The sequence below is a fragment of the Strix uralensis genome, chromosome 1 (assembly GCF_047716275.1).
Source record: "Strix uralensis isolate ZFMK-TIS-50842 chromosome 1, bStrUra1, whole genome shotgun sequence".
Classification (NCBI taxonomy): domain Eukaryota; kingdom Metazoa; phylum Chordata; class Aves; order Strigiformes; family Strigidae; genus Strix; species Strix uralensis.
Window position 1 is genome coordinate 76,312,145 of NC_133972.1, and position 25,352 is coordinate 76,337,496.

Sequence of the window (25,352 nt, forward strand, 5' to 3'; positions counted from 1 at the left end):
TTTTGCTCTCATACTGATACTTTAATTTTTTATATACATACTTTTTAAAATGCATACTTACTCTCTTTTTAAAACTCTTTAAACTGCTTTAAACTGGATGCAAGGTAAAGACTGAATTTGACCTCTTGATGAATCACACACACAAGCGTTCTCAAAAAAAGCAGGTGGACAATAAAATAAAAAAAGAGGACAACCTCCCTACCCTGCCTCTTTAAGATACTGCTGCCTTTCAGGCAGACAGTGAATGCTGCATTCAAATAACAGAACCTAGATTTCTCTTAGTAACTGCGGCTATAAATGTAGCTACTGCTTATACTGCTTCCACCCTATTAGCGTTACAATTGTCCAAAGCATAACACTCAACTAAATTGTCATAATTTCTGACAAATGTCTAATTTTTTATGTAACAGAAAAAAATCCACCTTCAGAATGTTACCCCTTTCCTTATTCTGCTTCTTTGGCACCAAGAGCATTAAAAAGAAATACCGCTTCCCCTCCCTTCAATGTCTGGCAGCCCTTTCTTAAACCAAAACACTCCGATTCAGTGGATGCTCTGCCCACTATTACAGATAACATGCCTTTTCCAAATCTGAGTCTCTTAAGGACAATGCAGGGTAGCTTTATTTTTAATCATTCACCAACTAGTATCCCATTTAGTATCTAATAAGAATTGATTTCTAGCATTTTCTTCTGCTGTATATGGTATTTGCATGCAGTTACTGCATATTACACAAAATAGCGATGAAAATAAATGGCCTGTGTTGTCATATTTACTCATACACAGAGTACATATCTTAGGCAAGGGCACATTTTGCCTCTCATGTATTTTCATTACAACAAATAAGGCATAGGTAATAAGAGCCCATCCCTCTGCATGGAAGTAGCATGCTGAGCAGAACGGCGGCAATAAGAAACCCTACTTTACCGACTTATCTCCCTATACTGACAAGAAGAAAAAACTCCTGCAGAGTCAAAATGCTAGACAAATTACATCACTTAAAGCAATCAGTTACTCCTCCTAGGTTTCAGTCTGTTTCACTGGAAAGCAACTTTTTAATAGCATTATTAAGGTAGCCCACTATGGTTTATTCTTACTCATTGTTTTTCAGCTAAAAGTATTTTTGCCTCTTGCATTTCCTTTTTTTTGCTTAAAGGAAGGATGGCCCAATAAAAATTTAATGAGAAAAACCAGTATGAAATACAACAGCTCTGATCTATAGGATCAGATGATCAGTAACGTCCATTACATCCAAACACTATTTCCAGTCTTCCTTCTCAATCGTTTACTATTTCGCATATCTTCCTTTATACCCTTGCAATAACGTATGGACAGGCCAACTGTATCACACTTACTTGCTCTTTACGTAACAGACGCCTGCTACATCATCATCCCATACTTCCAATAGTTATGTGTGTTCTTGTTACCCCATCACAATAAACCATCAGAACAAGAAAACAGACTTCGGTGTGCAGCTCTGTGGCATTTTAGCAAATTTAAGAAAGACCAGAAAAGGGAAAGAGGGGGAAAAAAGAGAGGAGGAGAACAGGCGGGAAGGAGAAGAGCAATGCTTTCACGTGGGAAGATACGCCAAGAGGACAACCACAGTCCTCCACAGTAAAGCTCAAGAGATCTAAAAGGTCTGCAAGAAGCAGGGTGCTACACACTGATCTGGGGTGCTGAGCACCCGCTGTTCCCACTGCAGCTACAGGAAGCAGATCGGTTCCTCGCTCAGGATCGAGCTTTCTGGGTCACAGACCATCATGTTCCCTGCAGCACCCAGCGCAGCAAGAGATGCACCAGTTGTCGTCCACTGGTGTTTCCAAGCCCCTTCCTTACCACCATCACAGGCAGACACCTACACCGCACAATGGGGGTGACCACACAGAATCAGTCAGCTCTTCTACCCCAACACAGAGGTTAAACACAGCAGAAATAGAGAAGCTGTAGCTTTAGAGATACACTGCTAACTAAGAAAGTCACAGAAAAAGTATAAACTTACCACCTAATGGAACTAAGCCCAAGTAATCTTCCCCCTCCGAACACTCTGAAGGAGCACTAAGTACCCTCAATAACTTAACTGAAACAAGTCCCCTACGAAGTTACTTGTCAATACTCACAAAATATTCCTGAAAGTTTTTTGAGCATCATGGGAACACCTGAGTGCTTGTGTTAACCTGTGCATCTAACAAGCCTGCTTCTTCTCTCATTGAAATCAGCTGCCCTTAATTTGAACAGTAGGAGACCTGGGCCTTTTCTACTGCAGTGTTCCTTATCAGAGCTCTATAAATGTCACACCTTTATTTTATTAGTGAAAGACGTATTTCATAAATTAACACTAAAAGCATTCTTGTATGTGAGGGTTTTTGGCCCCTGTTGCGACTCTGAATTCTTGAAGGTCAGTTAAAGCTGTCTGTAGAAAGGGAGAGAAGAAAATGCTCTGCCATATCCTTTTAAAGAGCCTCCGCAGTAAAAAGACAATAAATAGCTGATTTGTTACCTGGCTTTGAGGGCAGCCATGAATGCTAAGACCACAGTTAAATGAACCTCGTCATGAAAGGAGCAGCAGCTCGTCCAGTACTGTATCTACATTAGTTGACTCTTTTTGTGATTCAAGTCCAAGACTTCATATTGTTCTATTTCCGCCTATTCCTCTGCTCTAGATTCCCTTTGTGACACTTTTATCAATGGAGAATTGAGGGAGGGGTTTCCAGCTGGGAGCCCAACAAAAAAACAGGAGGTTCAGTCTGGTTTTCTCACTTGCGCTGCAAGAGCCATTTTAGCACCAGTAATAAAAGAAAAAATACACAAAGAAAAAAAGACACGACCTGAAATTATTTTATCATCATAAATGCTGCACCACTCTTTATTCTCTGGTACGGTTAGTCTCACACATTGCCACAATAATTTGCTAGCTTAAACAGAGCTTCTTGCAAATAACCTATTTGTATTGAGGGACGATGTCAGCTAGAATTCCAGGGAAATACTAAGAAAAAGTTAACTGCGCCATCGGTCAGATCTACTCTTTGTCATGCCTTTGCAATTTTTACAGATTTATAGCTGCAATATCGCAATTTAAAGAAAATAAAATAGGCCAATTGTGTCCTTTGCGAAAGGTGGGGAAAACACACACAAACAACAAGGGAAGGTAACTGGCACACCAGGAGCCATGCAAAATGGATCTCGCACAGGGACATCTACATGACTGCACCTGGGGGTGTCATCACAGCAGCCGTGGTGAGGGCACAACCGCACCCAGCTGGGTGCTCACATTAGAGTTGTAACCTTAGAAGGTGTTTTTGAAAATGAGATCATTTGCACTAAGAGGATTTTCAAGGTAAGTCAACGGACAGATTTGGTCTCATTTAAGACCAGTAAAGACTATTAATCATACACTGGAACATTACAGCAGCACAAACCATTCATCTTGGAAGGCACTTTGTGTAACAACAGAGCTCACATAAAATGTATGGGAGCACCACTCCACACAGATGACAAGCTCCTTGAACTCTAGAGCTATCTCCTGTAGCTATTTTCATATACCACCAAGAAGCCTTGGCCACCACCATCTTCTCAAAAGGACAGATGTCTCAAAACCTTCAATATGCAATTATCCAGCCACTGCAGGCTCTGCAAGTGTCCCAAAGACAAGGAAAATCTCTTTATCGCACGTACACTGCCTGAATGAGATGGCTGTTCAGGGCACTATGCCTGTAATGGCTCTGCTGAGAAAAGCACTTTTAGCTACAACAGAAATCAAGGCTGCTATGGCCAGAAGGCAGCAGCTATCACCCCAATTGCCTAAGCCTGGCAAAGCTGCAATAGGACAAGAAGAGCAAAGCTGAAAGGGTGGAGAATCAGATGCACAAGTTGTCCACTTAGACATGGAGAATACTTAAAGATGTGACTCATGATGAAAGAAAATTGGCAGTCATCATCAAATAGCCTGAGAGTTCAGAACGCACCTGAGAGAGCATGGTATGGTACCCAAATTCCCAGATAGTATATTTTAGCCTGCTGGACAAATTTTAATAATATTTTCAAAAGGTCATATAGATCTCGGTACCTAAACCATAAAAAATAATAAATTAGTAAGCCTTGAGAACTGACTGCTAGCATTCCCTGAATCTGTAGTGCAGACCTGTTAAAAGGAACAAGTGTTTGGGGGGACTCAGGTACCAGATACCTGCCCTGTAGGTATCCCTACCAAGCAAGAGGGGATAAAACACTTCAATGTTTCTCATGAGACTGGTGAGTAGTGCCTTCATTCCTAATGCCACAAACCCCAAAGTTTTTTAAATAGGCTCCTGTAAACCTGCTCAGTTTTACGGTGAGATTTCTTACCGTTGGGTTATGTCCTTCCTAAATACATGCGTGAACTTCATCAGTGACTACAGCAAACCCACAGATCTCGGTTATGTCTCCAGCTCCCACCATTTACTTTATTGTCTTCCACAACACAGAGAGCAATTCTCATTAAGTAGTTGAATGCAAAGCCGCTCAGTAGAGAGTTAAGGAAATGCCTAATCCAAAACTAATCTAAGGGGCAAACTATGTGTGGAAAAAAAATAATTTAACTTGTGTGAAGTCATGCAAAAAAACTGAAGGAAGCCTACATGATCCTAACAGACACAACCTATACCAGTCACTGACAAAAGGGACAGGAGGAAATATCCTTGAAAATATTTCTTCTTGGCTCCAACTCTAGAAATCAGCACATGTGTAAGTCACATTAATCAAACCTGTCAAAGAAATCTCCGTATCATTTCTGATCACCACTCTACCCTGTCTAGGGACTCATCTTTCATTGTGGCGAATCTCCGAGAAAGACGTCACAAAAGAAAATAAGAAAAAAAAAGAGAAAAAAAGAAAAGGAAAACCACCACACCCAAAACTGAAACCTACAATTTATTTCCTGTCCCTGCAGGTAAGGTTGATTTGAGAATAATTAATTAGAGATCAACAAGTTAAACAGCCTAACAGGGTCTTTTAAATTTATCAAATATATTTTACTTTAATCACATTAAGTTTTCAGAGATGTACAATAATCTTTGTGGTTTAAAATGACTTTGTATTCATTTTTTAATGGAGAGTATTTTTATTCACCTAATACATTATCCTTTCAAGAAAATTATCATACTTGACTACAAGTACTTAATGAGGCACTAATTAATACTCCTATTTCTCCCCATTTAAAACTCCTTTGAGAAATGAGGTCAGACACCTGGTTTAACGCACAAGACACTTCTCAGAGGCCAAAGGGGAAGGGACCCAAATGGCACCTGTCACCCTTCTCCAGGAGGACATCCCCCTTGACAACTGAAGCCCAAGATGACAGCGATCCTTCCGGCTGAGCAGGTGGCTGATGCTAGCCCCCTCATGGCAGCCGTGGGGGCACGCTGGCCCAGCAGCATGCCCCTCTTCTCTGCAGTTCCTGAATGACGACAAGTAATTCCTTCACTTTTTGTTCAATGGGACAAGATTCACCTTTCCCACTCTCATCAGCCTGCAGCAGGAAACCTGCCCACCTCTCCCCAGGAACACAGCTAAAGGACTTGTCCTACTACAGCACGCTTGTGAAGCCACTTATTCCCCTGCCTTGCTTCTGCCAAGCATTGTTAACACAATGATGGGCAGCTCCACCTTCCTGGGCACAGAGGCCCTGCCAGAGCTGTGGCACCCTGCCAGCCACTCCAGCCGTCCTTGCGCCTCACTAGGGGTGCGGTAGGCAAATTCGGGTTATGAACACCTCCCAGAGCAGGACTCAAGGAACTGCTACAGGTTTAAAGAGCAAAAGCAAAGACTGAGCATGTTTCTGAAGCTGTCAGGAAATGTGCAGACACTCACCCACGAACTTCACTTCTGGGTTTGCTCCGCATTGTATACTAATTGCAATTATCTAAGAGCGGCTCCACAACAGGAGGAGGGGAGGAGAGGAAGGCTTCCCCTTGGCACAGCTTCTTCGGAGTTCAAAGGACACATATGGCCTGCAAACACAGCGCAGGGGATAATGTAAAATTAGAGGAGGGATGGGAGGAAAATGAGAACTCAGCAGGGACAAGCAGTGTTGTTCTGGATGTGCTTGACTGGAATTTAAAATAAAGGAATAGGGGAAAAAAACCAACAGAAACCCCACCCTGATTTTAATTCCACATCCACACAGAGGGAGAGACCTCAGGACGGATCCCATCTGAAGGGAAGACTTCTGGGGAGCAGGACCTGAGCACTTCTGCCTTGGCCTGAGTGTGGCCTTGGCTGGGCAGCAGGACCCAGAGGACCCTGCCCAGAGAGCTGGACTGGAAGCAGCCAGAGATACGATGGCTTCAGGAAGCATACCACTGACACCTCCAAAGAGACAGGAGGGGCTTATTTCAGGATAAACACATGTACAGTACCAAACCTGCAGGGAGGGACAGCATGTATATTTACTCCACAGAGTAAAGCAAGAATAAAAAGGTGTCTGAATAGCACAGGTCCCGATCTGCCTTGTAGTGCCTGTGTAGCCGTGCAAAGGCAGCCACATAAAAGTCAGCAGCCTGCGAGACAGTGCCTGTGCCCACGCCAAATCCTGACACCTGCTTGTGGCCCTGTTCTTAGGGCAGATACCAAAGCTTATCCTTTCCACTGCAAGGCATGTCAAGCGCAAAAATAAATAAAGAAACAAAACAACAACAACAAAAATCCACAACAATCGTTGGTTGTAATTTCTACATAATTATTGCACAACCACCGCCCATAATGAGAGAATGAATTTATAACCACACACAAGCTATATTTACCAGTGGACTGGTTACAAAGCAAAACAGCAGGAAACCACAATGTGTGTCTTCGTATTAGCTCCTCAGCGGTGGTGCAGAGCAGGGCTGCCCGTGCAGCAGGGCAGGCTGGGCAGGTGAAACACAGACGTGCTGGCCAAAGAAGGAGAGCAGTCCCATGGGGATGGAAGCGGGACTCACAAGGCACAAAGATGTCACCTGCTGTTCAAGGGAAGCTATGGAGAGGTGGGGCTAGAAAGACCTGTTTGGCTTTAAGTAGCTGGCCACCCAAACAAAAACTGAAGGGAGTCTCGCCTCCCACTTCCCCAGCTTCCATAAATTTTGATCCCTTGAGGGAATTAAAAAAAACCCAAAAAAACAATGGAGAAAACAAATGAAAAACCTTCCCACCCCACAACTGGAAGTGCAGCCCCTCACTACAGTCAGGACCCAGGAGGTCAACTGTTCCTGCCCCTTGCAATGAACAATCATTCCCAGAGAGCACTTTGTACTCCTCTCCTGTCAGCTGTTTACCCGACACACACCCCCACCCCAAAATGAGCGCAATTCAACCCAAACTGGGACAGCAGGATGGTACCTCAAGAGGAGGCCTGATGAGGTCAGCAGCTGAGCCCCTGATAACAGCTTTTTATCACTGGGGAGAGTTGACTTGGGTACATCTACCAGCTGCCATGTATTGCTGAGCTCAGGAGGACTTCACACCTTCAAACACCACCTTTCAGGCAAATTTGGCCAAAACCGCCTCGCAGCTTCAGAAGTTTCAGGAAGTGCAGCCAGGCTGACAGGCTCAAGGAAAAAGACAGGCAGCACACTCATGAGAGCCCTGTTTCCTCAGGCTGACGCCACACAAGCAGGCACCGTCCCTGCCGCCAGCAGCAGCACCCTTGGCCACCTCACCCTTGCTGCTCATCCCTACCTCCCCCTATGCCAGTACAAACCCTCATGCTTTCCAGGCCAGTGTGAAAGTGAAGGTGAGCTAGATCTGGGATCAGATCCTGCTGAAAACATACCTTTTTTTTTTTTAGGGATTATTTTTGACTTGGCTCCTTTCCCAGACCTGGCTCAGAGCACGACTATACAACGCTTATGTCAGCACAAGGAAGCCATCTAATGAGTACCCACGGTGGGGGGGCAGGACTGCTGCCATCACCATCCTGGCCACCTTAATGAGCTTGTAAAACAACAGCCTATGGACAATGGGTTAAAAAGTCACAGAGCTTCAGTTAACCTAGAAAGGCAGATGAAAAAAACAAAACAACAACATGCACACAGGTTACCAACTCGCTGCCATGTCAGGCTGCCAAAACACAGCAAAAGCACAGGGCCTTCCCTTGAGGAAAAGAAACTCCACGCTCAGCTCCACCACAGCCCCGATGCAGCAGCATGCCTGACACACACCCAGGGAAAATCTTGCTCTTTACTAGCTCCTAAGCAGGATACACAGCAAAAAGCACACCTCATGGAACACTGGTATCTCACAATGACCTATTCTCTCACCCTTTTGGGCTAGGCATGCTCTCCCCATCCTGCCCTGTCCTTGCAATAACACCAAACAGCCCAGCCCCAACTTGAGGTGGAAGCATAAAGGCCAGAGAGAGGAGAAGGCAAATGGGGAAAAACATCTCTCCTTCCCCATGGACTATAGGTGCAAACCCACCACAACAAACAGCATAACCCTAAACATACGCTACGATGGAGACAAAAATCCATGATTACTGCTTCTGGTGTTTATGCTGACCAGTGCACTATTATTGCTCTGGTGGCAATCCGCGAACCTGTCATGAAAAGAAAGGATGTGTTGGGCTTGCTATCGATCCTTGTATTTCATGAATACAATCACACCATCTTGAAATGTAGCCCAAAAGGGCGCTGTTATTCCAGAATTGAGTTGCTTTTGGAAGATGAGACAAAAGCAGTTCCACGTACTTAGATCTCTTCTTGAGGTTGCTGACAATTTTTCCTGGCTTTACAGACATATTTTTTGATCCTTAATGTATTTTCTTTCCTTATTGCTGAGAGAAAGAGCCACACAAATAAAGAGAAATCTGACTATCCCAGGAAATTATGTAACTGACTATACTCAGAGGGCTGTCAAATATGCACAAAGTAAACTAACTGAAATCATACGATTTTTTTTTTCCACTCTCATATCCTTCATTTATAGTCATTGTAGGTGTTACATGTAACAACAGTAAGTGTAACAATTTCATACATCACTTCCCATATTGAGACAGCTATTCTACATCCCCCCTGTGCAGCAGACAGTTTCTACAGCTCACTTTGTATTATGGCAACAGATCAAGGCACCTCAAATTAAGCGCGGAGCAGTAACCATTCTGTAGAACCAGGGCTAAAACCTAGATTAAGGAGTGGCCATGTTCATAGCCAGACCAACTCTTTCTCCTCAGCAAAATCTGGACATCACTGGTAGCTGATAGGCAGAAGCACGTGCCTCGGACGGCACTCTTGCCTCCCAACAGGGGCAGCCAACAGCAGGTGCAATGCACGGAGCCAACCCCTGTCCCAAACAAAACGTTGTTTTGGGATGGCACATGCACAGAAGAGCTGCTAGTCGCTACAAGGGATGAGCTCCTGTTTGTAAAACCTTAGAAAAATGCTAGTTAAGAAGTATGCATCGCTATTAGCACAAGGCTTGTGGCGATGAGCAGAGGCCTTGATCGACGGCACTGCTCCCCTCCCATTGCTCATCAATGGAAAGAAAAAACACTCAGCTGAAAAAAAACCACAAAACACACCCAACTCAGACCCTATCCAATCCAAACAATAAAAGACAAAAAAATAAATGCATTCTGAGAACCCACTGTATTTTATATGGTTTTTTAGTCATCGATTGCAATTCCCATGATGTTAGTAACGTATACAATGACAAATAAACTCACAGTACACAGCAAGATGCACAAGGAGGAGAAGGTCAATGCATAGCATCAGACATGACATGTCACAAAAACTCAGAAGATAACACAACCCAATGGATTAAGTATCTTTCACTACCACTCATCACATTTTGCATCCAAAACTGAGCCCAAAAATACATATGAAAACACATATTCCAAGCATGGCTAAAACAATAATACCAAACAAAACATATGATACTAATTTAAGTGTTACGACAAATTGTCCATTGTAGCTGGAAAACAGAAACGCAGCCCTGAAAAAGGATCATAACAACACTGACCCAACAATTGTTAAGTGTTCATATTTAACATACATTCTAGCATATTCATAAACCAGGTATTTCTGAAGGTAGGAAAAAATAGGAGAAACAGGTTAATGAATTAAATGTAAATAATAAGGAATAATCAAGGACATAATCAGAAGAAATGTGAGCTAATAAATATGAAAAGATTTTTGCGTGCACATACACGTGAAATTTATAATACAGTTCTTACTTCAGGTCTCTTAGATCACACCTGTCTGGTTTTCAGACCTCAGTTTAGAAGCTGGGGTTTTTGTTCATGCATGGTTTCAGAAGGACTGCTGTCTCTTTAACAGTGAAGTTCTGCCCTCCAATTCACACAACATATTCCCAATGACTCCAACCAGCTTAAGGTTAACCACAAATACAACGGAAAATCTGAGGTAGCTTGTTGCCTTTATTTTCCGTTTTTTCCTATGTGCTATTAGGCTATTCATAACAAATATGAAATGAGTATTTTTTTTAATTAGCAATTAGGACAAACAAAGGCTCTAATATTTTACAAACCTATTTGATGCAGAATACTAGATATGTGTTCTAGGCCACAATTTTTCAGACCTGTATTCTCAAATTCTGACTTCTTTTCATTGCATTACAACTCTCAACAGCTTATTAACGTAAAGCTGAGCCTTGCTAATTTGCAATAGTGTTTAGGATACCTACTCTAAATTAATGGAAGAAATCAATGAATTCATCAAATAAAAGGAACAGAAAAGAAAAATGACAGAATGCATTCTGTTCTATTACTGTGGCAATCTTAAATGGTGTTTTAATTATTCATACAAATATCTCTAATGCATTAGTAAATGTGATGTATAACATATCTGCTTTTTTTCTTTTTTTTTCTGTTTTAAAAAAAGTCTTGGGTCCTAGTTCAGGAACGTGGTTCCTTTGAGGAATACAAAGGAGGCATCTGAATACTTTTTTGTATTTGATTCTACATACTCAAATGGCATCCTGCATTGGATCCAGAAGACTGCAACATTACTTAGTCCCCAGCACTCTGTGCTGAAAGCAGACCCACACCATGTCACACAGCCTGTAACAGACCACATGACACAGCCATGGGGCAGGAGCACCTCTCCATCACTCCTGCCATAGCCAACAAGCAAATTCCCGGAGCTGCAGCTTGGACAGGGAGGCACATCTTGACATCCCTCATCTTGACATTCCACTGAGAATATGAGGATAAAACAATGAGCTAGTAAGTATCCTTGGAAAGAGAAGCCCGGGTCTAAATTCTGGGCCTGCCTTGCCAAGTCACTCCTTTTTCATCAATACTTAAAACTGAGCATCTTCTGTAGGTAGTTCCCCAGGCTATGCCTTTCACACTCATTCACAGCCATGTTCAGGTGGCCTGCTCAGCAGCTACGTGCAGGTAGTAACTATGCTGCTCATCCCAGGAGAGAAACCAGTAGCACAGAGGAAGCTGCAAAACCCCAGGGTGAAATTCTGGGTAGAGGTGAAGTTTTTCAAACAATGATGGTGAGTTTCAGAAGGAAGACTTAAGTGCAGAGCTCCAAAAATATGTCCCCTTTTCATGTCAGCAGGGCACATAAAGGGTTAACAAACCACTACTGCTTGTATTCTTTATTAATCTCACCCCTCCCTTATTTAGCAATTTCCTCCTTAAATCCTGGCATCTCTTCTCCATTTCCCTCACGATTTTGGGTCCTTTTCCTCCCAAGATTATCATCTGCTGGAAGTTCCTCCTCCCCTCCACTGCCCACATCCCAGTCTTTGTCCTGGTTCCCTACAATGCTCGGCTTCTGGCCGGACTCCATGCTCACTCCAAATTTATTGCTCTCCTGCTCTTCCAAGCTTGCAAAGCACGTTTTCACTCAGCTGCCTTTGCCTGCCAGGACGAGGAGCAGCACATGGAAGCTGGAAAGAAGAGTTCATGAGCACCAGCCGCCAGGAGAGCAGGGCTTTGTCACTAGAAACCCAAGGCAGAAATGCACCCCATGTATCTTATTTAGTTCAAAGCCGAAATGTTTCTGTCTAGGATGTCTGTTTGTATCTCAAGTCACAAAGAAGCCATTAGTACCAATAATGTGTCATTACGGGGGCGTCAGCAGAGACTCTGCAGCTAAGGTTAATTTGAGATGCATAATTTAAAGCAGAACTAAAATCCCTCCATTTCACACTTTAATGACTGAATTCAAATCATTCTTCAAATTTGACACAGCAGCTCTTAAGGGGACACTTGCACTTTTTCTTTTTCTCCCTTTTTTTTTTTTTTTGGCTAATTTTAAGTAAAATACAAGCTATCTATTGCAGAAGAAAAATGTACAGATCCTCCTTTTACAATCACTTTAACCTGTTTCCCCCTCATATTTTTCAGCAGCTTCATATAGCTTCATACTTCACACATTCATTCTGACAGGTCAGAATATGCCTGATACAAGCCACTTCTGCAATTTAAAAAAACCCACAAACTCAGAGTTAAAAAATTCACTCATCGTAACCCCGGTGATTTTGCCAAGAACGGCTGACAACACTGCTTATCTTAAACATACCACATCGCTTAGGTAACAGTAGTACCTGAACAATTCTGTGTCCTTAATATTTCTGCTCTTAACATCCTGCTAAAATACATAAGAGACATAATCCTTGTCTTTCACACAGAAATCTGAGGCAAAGACAGAAGGATGCTGTGGTTCAACAAGTGTTTCAAGCTGGTCCAAGCCTCCCAAATCCACTGATAATTTATTTTGTCAGGCAACTTCCCTGAGCACAGCTGATAAAACACAGAAAATAATTAAGCAAAAACTCATCACAACATAATGAAACACATGATAGGAAGATCCTCATACTATTGAAGCAGAGATGCAACACCTCTCTATCAAACACCTCCCGCATTTTACTGTAGATTCTTCAAAAAGCTCACGTAATGTTACCAAAATGTATAGAAACATACAATGATTTTTGTCATCTGACACAACTTGACTTTGTTCTGAATTTTCAAGAAATCACAATTCAAGCACACAGACATTCTTTGGAGAATTGCCCTCCATGCTAAAAATGGCAGTGGAATTGCACAAGGGGGGGGAGCAAAAAAAGAAAATTCCAAGAAATCTTTGATTCATCCATTGTTATTCATCAGGTTTTTGGAGCAGAGAATGGAATGCCGTCAAGCTAAAACTGACAGCGCTATTTTCTGATCTCTAAGTGATGTCAATCTTTCACAAAGCCACAAATGCTGAGAAAATTTTTCCCTGCAAAATTCTAAGAATGACTCTTAGATTTTGTTAGTTTGGGGGGAAATAAACCCCAGAGCTAAAAGAGGCATTTGAAATTAAACTCCTACGTAGGTGTGCTTTTGAATACTGAGAGTATTAGGCTTTACAGCTTTGTGCTATCTGTGACTCAGACTTGCTGCCACAGGTGTTAAGAGACATGGGACCTATCTGGAGCTCTGTAGCAACCTGCTGCTTTGTGATTTATTTTTTTTTTACTATATAGTAAAAAATTCACCCTCAAAGACAGAAAAAAAGCAGGCTTTCATACTCAGTGCAGACCTGAATCTTTTCAGTTGACCAATTTAACTGGACAGTTAACTTTCACCTAGCAAAGCAGATTTTTCTGCTGTTTAATTCTTAAGGTTTTCAGAACAACACTATGTCAACTAAGTCTAACAGCCAAAATGGCTTCAATAAAGTTCTGAGAATAGCACATCTACTCTGGCACGCCAACACACTATTTTTAATTGTAGCTCATTAAAGTTGTAATAGAAGAAGAATTATATTCACTTCCAGCACTGTTCCATCAATGCAGTGAGATAATCATGCTTCTGTATCGTACATAAAGCAATATTTATGCATAGTGGTTTAGGTAATCTAATGGAAAGGCAGAAAGCAGTGATTCACTCCTTGTTCTATCTGTTGCTGCAATATAGCTTTTGCCTATCACAGGGCCCAAGGAGGCACACAGAGTGATTGGTTTCAAATGTTAGTAAAACAAGAGACCTGGAAAATAAAAAAAGACAAGTCAGTTGACATGCTGAACCAAAAAAGAAAAAAAATCTGGATTGCAGATGAGAAGTACTTCACAAAGCAGTGTACAAATGCAGGCCTCTGAGGTAATTTAAACCAAATGCAGACTGAAACTGAAGTAGTTTGGTGAGTCAGCACAGTAAAAGGACACTAAAATGACATGTGAGAAAAGTGCAGTTCTTCTTGTATAACACACTGTATTTTATTCCAAATTTACCAGAAAACAAATTAATTGTCTCCTTTGTGTTGTGCCTCCTTCGTTTCCTTTTGGACTCAACCTCTACCTTCCAGAAACAAACTGCATGCAGGCTGACAAGCTCTGAACTCTGACATCTAGGACTTTAATTTCCCTTTCACAAAAATTTCATCTCCAGACCATGACAATGTTAATAAACAATCGTTGGCATGAATGCTACCGACCATTTTCCAAATTATGATTACTTTCCTCTGGAAATAAAATTTTAAAAATTAATAGTTAGAAGCAAACTGCAGAGAATCATTACAGGCTCTGACAACAGTAAGTGCCTCCCAGATTTTGCCATCCCAGAGGTTTCAGCCACCTACGGCTTGGTGCAGACCAGGACTTCAGCAATAAATATGCTTACCATGGTCAAAGAAAGGCTTATCCTCGTATCTGCCTCAAACATTTTTAAAACCATAGTTGTTTATAAACTTACAAAGCAATTTTCACCTTCATTTTCATCTCATTCTTGCCTCATACTTTCACAAGAACGTAATTCTGTGAAAGCCACAACAATTGCTGGTTCAACAGAGACTGCCACTCTCTGAAGCGCTTTCTGAGATAGATTTGTACGGACAGACGTGGGTAGAAATGAATAATCCAAAAATATCCACAATAGCTAATGAGCAGAGTCTAGAAAAAAAACTACCACGTACTGCAAATGCAGCCTAAATTGGAACGAATGCCTACAGTAGCAACAGCACAGGAAGAGCAAAATGTTATTGTACATTACTGGCACGCAGCCCGTAATTACAAAAAATACTGCAGTATTCCACAGTAACAGCGTAAAATATTATCATTTCAAACAAAGCAGCTGCAGCAGCCTGCCCACAGCAACCACGTCGCAGAGAGTCAGGGTAGGAGAGTGCGGCCAGCTGCCGAAGGACTCCCCACTGCAGAGGGTGAGTGGGCCGCAGGGTTGGCAAGCCCTCGGGACAGCTTCTCCTTGCACCCCGGGCTCCACTCTGTCAGGGCATGAAGGAGCACTGCTCGCCAGCAAAGGGCTCCCACATGGGCTCCAGCTGCCGAGCCCTCCAGCAGAGGGGACGCGCACTGCTTGCTCTGCATTCGGCCTCTTGCTGTAGCGTGCCTGCTGCCAAATTTGCATTTTCACAGTGTCTCGGATTCAGTAAAATCTTCCCCATTCCAGCTTCTCTGCACTAACCTCTGTGTTACCCAGCCTGCTCTTACACTCTGCCAACAGATTTTAACAGTGGGCTAGCAAGAGGCTCCCAAGCACTGGCTGACATACGCTGCCATTACGATGGCTATCACTCGCCTCCCTAGATGGTGAGGAGTTGCTCTGCTACGTATCAGCAAAACGGGAGACAACGTGCACATGAGTTTATCGGCAACACTCTTCTCAACCACTCTACCCAAGGACCGCCAGCACAGACCACAGTCCCACCAGGGCAAACAGAAAACCCCAAAAGCTTCAATTAAGCCCGTCTCCTCACTGGCATGCACAGCACACAGATCAGTAGTCCTAGCTCATAATTTGTAGAAGTAACATCTATTAAATTTGGTCTCTACATGGATCATGAAAAAAGATCAGCCAAGGATCCACATGTTTTCTCCAAACTTTAAACACTTGCAAAACTAGCAACCAGAGGAAAAGAAATGCAGAACCCTGAACAGTGAGGTTAGTGGAGAAGGAAACGCTGTTCAAATGAAAGATACTTATTTCTAACTCATACTTCCTATACAGGCTGTAAACAGTACAGATTCTCCGGACAAAACTGCAAAGCACGAGCTTTGCCTCAGCTCTCAAACCTGCCTCAGGTATCTGGCATCTCCCCACAGTCCAACAACTCTGAAGTCAAGTTTGAAGTACACAAACACTGTTTGGGCAGTATCTTTCAGAGATGTTCGAATCATCTCAAAAATTGTTTTTTGTACTGCCAACAAGAAAGATGATGTTTTTAGGAGGGAGAAAATAAACTAGCATATCTAAATACTTCCCAGTTCACCAGCACTTCTTATTTTTCCCATACCAGCTTTTCTCTGCCAAGCACAAAGGGGACTGTAGTATATATATGCAATATATATGCAATAAACCGCAGTAATACATGTGGTGTACTGAAATACTGCATTTTGTATCCTCATAAGCCATTCATTGGCGTATGGATTCAAAGTCCCACAGGGAGTGCTGCAAATCCATGTAAAGTCTCTGGGTGCTGGATTTTACTCTCTGACATATGTAACAGATGTGTAAAGTAACACACAACCAGATGTCTCTCTAGTAAATGCACAGCTAGAGACTGAAAAGTCCTAAAAATGTTGTTGCCCAAGGGCAAAGGAGAAGGGGGAGACTAAGAACAGAGTCCCAAATCTAGCAAGGAAAGAAAAGTTTAGGCTTTATGAATTTCTTGTCTACAATGCTGTAATTTTTCCTGTCCTGTAATTCAGCTATGGTATTGAGAGACAGCTTTTTAGGAGGTGGGGAGTCCTGCCACTGTGGCCTGGTTTGCTCCATGTCAGGCTGATCAACTGTTTCCTGGTGTCTGTGAAACATCAAGGTACTACCCCAAAGTCTCCACCATGACTCCAAAGACCTTCATCCAGAAGGGAGGTCTAACTTATCAGAAGAAAAACTCCTCTGGAAAAAAAGCATACGGCTGTATAATGGTAATCACCACCACAGAGGCCCCTCTCCACTCCCTGAGTTGGTGTGTCCTGGCCACAGTGGCTTGGAGAAAATAGCTGGTGTGCTTCCACAATAACCTTCTAAGGCAGAGCAGAACAGTGGGTGAGAAACAGGCAAGAACTTGTTTAAAAGCCTCAGTTAAAACTTCTGGCTACTCCCATTTTATAGAGTAAGTTAAAACCACTCTACCAGAAACTGTGTGAACCACTGACTTCAGATCTGGATCCTGCCTTTTGCAAAGCTGCTGGTGGGCTTGGATCCAAGGCTTTGGTTCAAGCTCTTATCTACTCCATACTAAAATGACTTATACCATACGTCCTTTATAATAAATAGCCTCACAGTGAGGAAGCACAGTATTGGCATGGTTCATATTTGCATCACTCTTCTGAAAGCCAATGCACATGGTTTAAGGAAAATAGTGGAAATATTACAGCTTTCTAATATTTTGCCTTATGTGGTTTACAGTCAGCATAGTCGACGGCTGTGTAAGCTTCACCCATTTGCATGTGACATGCTAAGCAGTGCGAGTCCCAGGTAATGCCCACCAGAGCTGAGCAGAACAAGGCACGTTGGCAGCGGCACAGGCAGGGCCACGTCCCACCGCAACGGTCCCCTGGCCTGTGTCACTGCACTCTCCTGGCTCCCCGGAGCAAAGTCTCCGTTCTCTGTCCCCAGCACCTCCTCTTTACAAAGGCACGCACGCGCTTACAGAAAAAAAAATGAACAATTCCATTATGTGTCTGGCAGCCCATGAACTTTCTTTCTGATTCACAATAGAGGCACCCCATTGAAAGGATCCATATACTGGGGGGGGGGGGGGGGAAGTCTAAGCGAGTCTCCAGCCAGCACACATATTATCAAAGCCTCATTTCCACTTAACACAACTTGCTTTGGGAACTAATGCAGCTGACTTGAGGGGAAAACACAAACAAAAAACTTCTTTTTCCATTAGCTCGGGGAGAGGGGAGGAAATCAAACTGGTGCCATCTTTGTTGAAGAGCTCCACGAAACTAATGGTTTAGGAGAGCTGAGGAGCATGGATGGGGGACAATTTGTGACTGATTGCTGCCATCTGAATATGGCACGCTGACAGCTGAAAGAAGAGCAGAGAAAGACAAAACAAAACAGGCATGTGTTTAATCTGGGCAGGCTCAGTCCCCTGTATTCACTCCCAGTGAAGAATACAACGCAGGAGAAAGTCAGTCCCTCTGCCTGCTCAGCTCAGCACCCACGTAACTCCCTGGCACACACCACAGGACCTTCTCCAGGCACACAGAAGGGGGCATTATTTCTTCACATGCTGAAAAAATAATCAAGAAAGGGCAGGAGTAGCGGTACAATTCAATATATCTTAAAAAGCATCTTTTGCCACCAAAGAACTTGCCTTTCTTTAATACTCTGCCAATGAACTCCTGCACTCTCTGATACAAAGAAAAGTAAGAAACATTCAATGATTTCGTGACTGCGACAGAGAGCTGAGCAAATGATTATAAAGGCCACACAGATGCCACAAAGATACCTTCTCCTGAACTTCAACATGTGCTTCCTCAGAGAGCAACAAGAAGGCAGTTGTGAAAGGAAAATCACACACATTATCCTGGTCTGACGTCAATGAAAAAAAGGCACGAATAAAAGTATTTTGATTTCGGCTCTGCAGAGCTCAGGAGGAATGCTTGCCATCAGGAGAATGGGATGGAGAAAAAGCAAAGGTGGGCTGAGAGTGATCACACGCAGGCCACTGCAGTGTACCTCTCCCCCTCTCACTGGTTTGGCCAGGACTGTCACCCTACGCCTCAAACAGGCCTTGCTCCAGAGAGCAAGGCATTTCCCCACCTGAGCCATGGGGATATAGGGAGAGAGGGGAGGCCAAGAACCTGAGTTCCTAAAGGCTATACAGCAGCAGTTACAAACAGATTTGCATTAATACCTCATTTCACAGCTACAAAAATCGCCTCAGACTCCTACTGAAAGTCTTGTATTCCTGTTTAGGCTCACAGTCCCTAGTGCAAGACCTGCACGTAAAAAGGAGTAGGCTATATTGATTTGCAGAAGTTTTGAACTTTTTGGATAAATCAGTACAAATGCCTACAGGACTATTACAATTTCCCAAGTAATGGCTCTTGTCCGCTGACCAGAAAGGAAATATTTAGCTCCCTGCAGCGAGCCGGTTGATTTCAAAAGAAACTTAATAGCTCTATTCCTACAAAGCAAATGCAGAGCAATCACCAGGGACCAGCTATGCTCTCCTCTCTTCTGAAACCTGGCCTGCAAATGCCACCAGCTGAAGGGTTTTGATATTCTGCACATTTGTGGGATTGTATCCCCTGCTTCTTCCATGTTATGTGGATCTTTTTGATTCTGCAGGTTTCTACAGTAATTTTGTCTCCTCCAGCACACTCATGGGGCAGAACAGAGTAAATAACTTGACATTTTTATTTAAGAGAGAGGCTGGTGATTTTTAGTTTTCATTTGTGCAGCATTTTCAGTGGTTAAAAGTTTTACAACTGTAACATTTTACTAGACAAAAAAGACTCAGAGGTTTTTCTTTTCTAATGAGAAATGAAAACAAAAAAATGAAGACTAGAGGGGAAAAGGTGAGATTTTCCCTGCAACTCATGATTGCCTTTATTAAAAACACAATTCAGCCTCAGTCAGGGAACTTTTAGCTCGGCTGCTATTCAAATATCCAAGTGCAATTTGCAACTCTAGCTATGAAAGGGGACATTATTTTCTTTATACATTTAACTCTTACTTGTTCAAAGACACACTGATGAAGCAGTTAAGGCAGATGTATTATTAAAGCTGGTGTAGAATTTACAGGTTCTGTTAAGAAGCTTGGTATTTCAATGAGGTGTTTAAACATAAAAATGAGAACTATGTATTTAATACAAAAATATCACTTAAGAATGCTGTAAAATCAGATTACTCATTACATTATCACCAACAGTAAGAGAATTGTATATGCATTCTTCTGGCCCTCTGTTGTATGTTCTTCAATAGCTTTCTTCTACAGAGTTCCCATATGATATAGATTCCAAACTTGGAAATATTTAGGCACATGCCTACATTTCAGCGAGAATAGCCTCATTGATTTAAACAGGATTTAACCCTTATAAATGTTAGAATGATTGCTTGTTTGTGTGACTGGACCTCATGGGGCTCATTTTCAAAAAGATAAGTGCTTTATATATTTTTACCACTGTTTTGGGTTTGCTGTTAAAGTTATCTCCCTCCCTCTCCCATCTGTTTTTATTGCTTCGATAGAAGTATCACAACACTCTGAGGTAAATAATGACTAATTTAATTACAAACTAACTGTAACTTATGACAAGACCCTCCAATCACTTACCTCAAATCATATGAGTGTTTCAAGATGTAATTGTAAATCTCGTTTTTTCCCCTCTCTCACAGGAGATGTTGCAGCCTTTTTTTCTGATGTTTTGCCTTAAAACTCTTTCCCCTGTGCTCCAGGATCTTAAACAAAAACAAAACAAGAAACACTCAGAATGAAAATGTCATTTCAAGCAATTGGTGGGTGGCTCAGGGGAAATCCCTGACCTTTCTCCAATGTATATTTCATTATCTAAAGCAAGTGTGATAACTCCCCCCAGCAGAAGCAGCATGAACACTCTTCTGTGGGCTGTGCTTTAAAAAAAACAAAAAACCCACAACACCAAAAAACCCACAATTTTAGACCACTCAAAACCATGTTATTTTTAAAATCTGCAAGATAGTACACTACAAAGTATTCATTTAAAGCACAATCCAGTGTATACCAGACTCCACAAATTTATGAAGGCAAAAACGGAAGAAAGCCCAGAGATACAAATCAGAAGAAAAATCATCATGTAGAGTATCAAACTGTTACACAGGAGAGCGATCATCAGTTTTATTATTATTACTACCACTGTTATTACCACTAATAATACGTATATGGCTAACTCCCTAAATCTTCACTGAGCTAGTGTAGTATTTCTGTAGTAGTGGTGTGGGGGAAGTAGTAGCCGTGCTGGAGAAGCAATGCAGCATTAGCACTACAACACCCAGTCTGGCTGATGAGAGAGGAAGGAAGGGAGGAGGAGCAATGAACCAAATGAGTAAGAGAAACTGGCAGGTCTCTAATACAATCAATTTTGACATTCTCAACCATCACCAAAAAAGGTCTGAAGGGTTTTGAATTTTCAGCAAGTGCTGCTACCAGAACACTTTCCCACCGCCCTCCGTTCCACCCTCCTCCCTCTCCCGTACCTGCAGCACGGCAGGCCAGGAGCCAGCTGGGTACGTAAGCCTCCAAACCAGGCTCTGTCAGCAGGAAAATCCCCTGACTATGAGAAGCAAATGCTGCCAGCCAGTGCAGAGTTCACTTTCCTCTGAGTGCACGGTCTTGCATTTGCACAGCCCCTTCGGATTACAGGCATCCAAATTATTTCTCTGCAAACAATTTTTAGGACCAAAAACTGTATTAATTCTTGCTCTGTAAAAAGCCTGAAAGACAAACCATTCCCGCGGCTACACCTGTGACTATCCCCATTGAAGCCAACACTTTCACAACACAGCAAAGAGGAGGATTTGACCTTGTGTGAGTGTAAGCCAGACTGCTTTGGTTTTCTTCCTCAGCTAGGACAGACAGACGGCTCTGAATAATGTTTTCCATTGCTTTTAATTAAGAAAGGGAGACATTATCCACAGCCTTCTGTGGTCGTACGTACTTCAGAAAAGACAACTTTTCCAAAAGCAGTCAGAAATTCAAAGAGTACAGCTTTTTACATCACAGTTTATTCACACACACCCCCCTGGAGAAAACAACCCAAAACTCAGAGCAAAGACCAACACACAAATAAGGGGGAAAGTGGGCTTCCCCTGACATGTGCAGAGAGGCTGCACCTACGTGACCACTCCCCGAAGCTGCTTATAGTACAAACAAATCCAAAACACTCAGTTTAAATCACCCTGCTCCCTGACTCCACCGTGCTTGTTCTCGCCTACGTGGTGTTGCTGCTTGCTTCGAGGAGCCTGCTCTCACTCAACATGAGTAAAGGTTGCAACAGCCAAGCCTACAGACTTGCAGGAATGGACAAAGCCCTCTAAAGCTGTGACACAAATCCAGAGAAGGCTGGAAGTTCAAAGTGAAATGAGGACACTCTGTCCATGACTCATACCACCTAGAAACTATTCTTAATTTAAGAAAAAGTGTTAAACGGATTATTCGACAGAGCGTCACCCCGCTGAATCAAGTAGGTTCTGCCTCTCATTTTTTTCCCCGACTCAAATACAAGGTGGTCGGGGATTCTATTTTAAGATCAAAATCAGCATAAAATCCTCCTGTTCTCACTTACATACTTACATTTTTAATGCTCTGTTTAAAGAGACAAATAATGTTGTTTGAGGGACAGATTCCCAGCTATCCTACAGGCTTTTTACATGACCTATGGGTAAAGGCTATGCGACACTTCCTGAAGGGGCTGAAATAGCTCTGAATGACACTTGAGCTTCTACAATGCAACTAAAGTCTGAGAGTTTGACTTCTAATGCACATTGTCAATTAACCCCATTTTTCCTGTACCTCAGTTTCCCCTTCCTCTACAACAAAGATAACAGTATTCCCCCTTCTCAGAGGGCTGATGTGAGGAACACAACACCCATGCTGATTTAGTGGATAATTTGGTAACCTGGACAAAGTTATAGAACTCTTAAGTGAGGCTGAAACTTCACCTCCACAGAAAAAGACCCTGTAAACCAAAATGAGGAGTGAGTCATCAGCCTGTCCCTCTGAACCATTTTGCTGGATAGTCATTTCACTAGTACAACTCTCTTCTCCTGGGTGCTCCTAGCAAGCGTGGGGGAGACTGAATGGATTCACTGTAGTCACACAACAGCTTTACAGCTGCTGAAAAAAGGCCTATTGTAGCCCTGCATTTTACTATCTTGAGTAGCATACATTAATTTGCTGTACAGCTTCCATTACCCATCTGATCCTTACAGAAACAGGAGCAGCAAATCAGGGTTTGTCAAATGAAAGGAGATTTAATTGTGACGGAGTAAATTTTCTGGTATTCTTAAAAAAAAAAAAAAAAAAGAGACAACTTATACAGCACAGACTAAAACACTAAAAATTCAGTGTTAACGAAAATACTTTAGACTGGTTCTGCTCTCCTGTTGTTTTTTTTTTCCCCTACATCATGATACTGTGAGCCAAATGTCACGATCAGAAAGGAGCAGCAGGCCTGCCATACACACGTATGCTCTTCCTGCAGTCACTGTCCACTCATGGCTTGCACCTCTGTGCATTTATGATATTTGCTCAGTAACCTGAACGGTATCAAAAATAACTGTGAGCTTTTAATACAGAACTATTCACTCGCACATACAAAACCTCACTTGACAGTCCGGTAACGCTGGACTTACAGTGTTAACACATCTGAGTAGACTTGACAGCCCCTTTCTAAATGTCTTGATTTTTCTCTGTAGCGTCTGTCGAGTCAGGGAGGAAGGACAGTCCTGAATAAGGCACATTCCTCCCAGCATTCAACTACTCCACTCTCCCCCTTCTGGAGAAATGAATGCAGCTTCAAACAAATTAAAGGAGTATTTTGTCAGCTCTTTCATTCTTCCCGGTGCAATAAATGAGGCAGTGGTCAGCTTCTCTGGCCTCCAGCAGAGCCAAATGAAGGCTCACTCTGAAGTACAAATCCCCCCTCCTCCTCCCATACACACAGCGTTAACCCCGCCAGCTGCAAAGAAGCTGAACTCGGCCAGGGTCCCCTGAAAACAGCAGCGTATTACACCTGCAGCGTGCTGTACTGCTAACCCAAGAATTAAATGCCAGTTGACAGCACACATATGCCCAAAATGCAGTACTTCCCACAAAAGCTATGAGACTGGACAAAAATCACAGGGTCTTTTCCTCTGCCTTCTGGCTTCACAGCCACAGGAACGTAACAGGTGCTGTGCATCTGCACTCAGAAGGCAGAAATATTTTGCTTTTCAGTGAAAGCCAAGAGAGACAATATCCCTTGCTTTGGCAGCCTGAGACCTTAAGAAAACCTCAATTATCACAAGAGGAGCAGCCTGATAAAATGTCACCAGTAGGACCCCTCTTTTCCCCCAGCCTTCCTTCATTTCACAGTGGTGCCTCTCTCAAAAGGCCGATGGAGCTGAACGGACTGAGCTGACTTTCCATTCTAGTCAGCTTGTACTTTCGCTATGTTAGCATGACTTGACTCTGATCAAAACCAACAAAAAACCACGGCAGTGGAAACAAAGAATCAAGTAAAGAAAGAAATGAAACCCCAGGACAAACTACAGAGAAAGACTCAGCTCGTATTTTGGATTTGGGTAAGCTTGTTCACCTCCAAGCCTGGGTGACAGACGGGACTGTCAGCCTCCCTCACCATCCCCAGGGCAAGTGGCCTGGACAAAACCACCGTGGCACTATCACGTATAACAGGTGGAGCCAAGGCCAGATCAGAGCAAAGTAGATTGCTAAAATACAATCTCATTTTGGGACTAGCTATGAAGGATGGGGAAATGGCACCACCAGGCTCTCTGTGCACCTCCTGTCACAGGGACAAACAAGAACTCTTTTCCCCAAATCTCACAGGAACAGGCCTGCTGCCCTCTCCTGCCTCTGCCTAGGATCTGAAGGGCTCAGGCACATGTTCCCACTTGGTATTTACTCTTTTTCTTGCCTTCTGCTCGTAAGCACAAACACCATAAACTCCCCTCTTTTCTTAACAGCTGAGAGTGGCTTTATCACATGATTTTTGGAGTGAGGACTACCGGCCTGCTCTCACTGCCCCCATGCCTTGACACAGCCTGTTTATCATTAAAAGGTGATGCAGAGCCTCACTCTCCCACTTACCCAGAGGGGTGTTAGGTCTTTCCAAGTCGTAATCACCCCAGGCTCACCAGGCACTGACCTCAGGCTCTCCCTGGCACTGTGCCTCTTATCTTAGCGTCTGAGCACAGCATGAAGGCCTAAGGGCGACTGACGGCACCACAAGTCAGCAGTCTCGTCCTGCCATATGACTGCCTGTGCAACCCTCCTCAGCTCCCAGACTCCAAAAACCAAGAGTGCCAATGAAGAGCTGAATACCATCCACCCACTTTCTTACTGGCCAAGCTAGTCTGCACAGTAGCAACCTTTTGTAAAACTTCAGTGTGTTGACCATAAAAAGCAGCAGGTGAGTGTGTCTCTCTGCTAAAGGGCACGTATAGTTTAGAAAGAGACATTAGGAAAATGAAGTGTGGCATGATTTGCAATGTCCAGATACATTCTGGGTTCTTCAAATTAAGGGCTCTAGAAAAAAGAAGAAATTTCACATTCTTTGGGACAGATGAGTCCGGCATTTTTTTCCTATTACCTTCTGCTTTGCTTACTCAACTCACCTACCTTCTAGTTACATGAGGTTGGATTTTGAGATGTATCTGTTTGCTGCCATATAGAAAGACTGAACAATCAATATTCCTTATACATTT

At 42.9% G+C, this 25,352-nt stretch overlaps 1 protein-coding gene across 7 annotated transcripts in view; it reads right to left on the reverse strand.

The window, feature by feature from the left end:
• The window catches only part of ATXN1 (ataxin 1), a 229,461-nt gene that overhangs the window by 147,386 nt on the left and 56,723 nt on the right, over positions 1-25,352 (reverse strand). For 6 of the 7 annotated variants that reach the window (XM_074871397.1, XM_074871379.1, XM_074871407.1 and 3 more), the window contains one exon: positions 20,224-20,348. The gene's annotated coding sequence lies outside the window, so the exon portion shown is untranslated. Of the gene's footprint in view, positions 1-5,845; positions 5,986-20,223; positions 20,349-25,352 lie in introns of all 7 variants that reach the window. The other variant, XM_074871389.1, reaches the window with a different exon arrangement.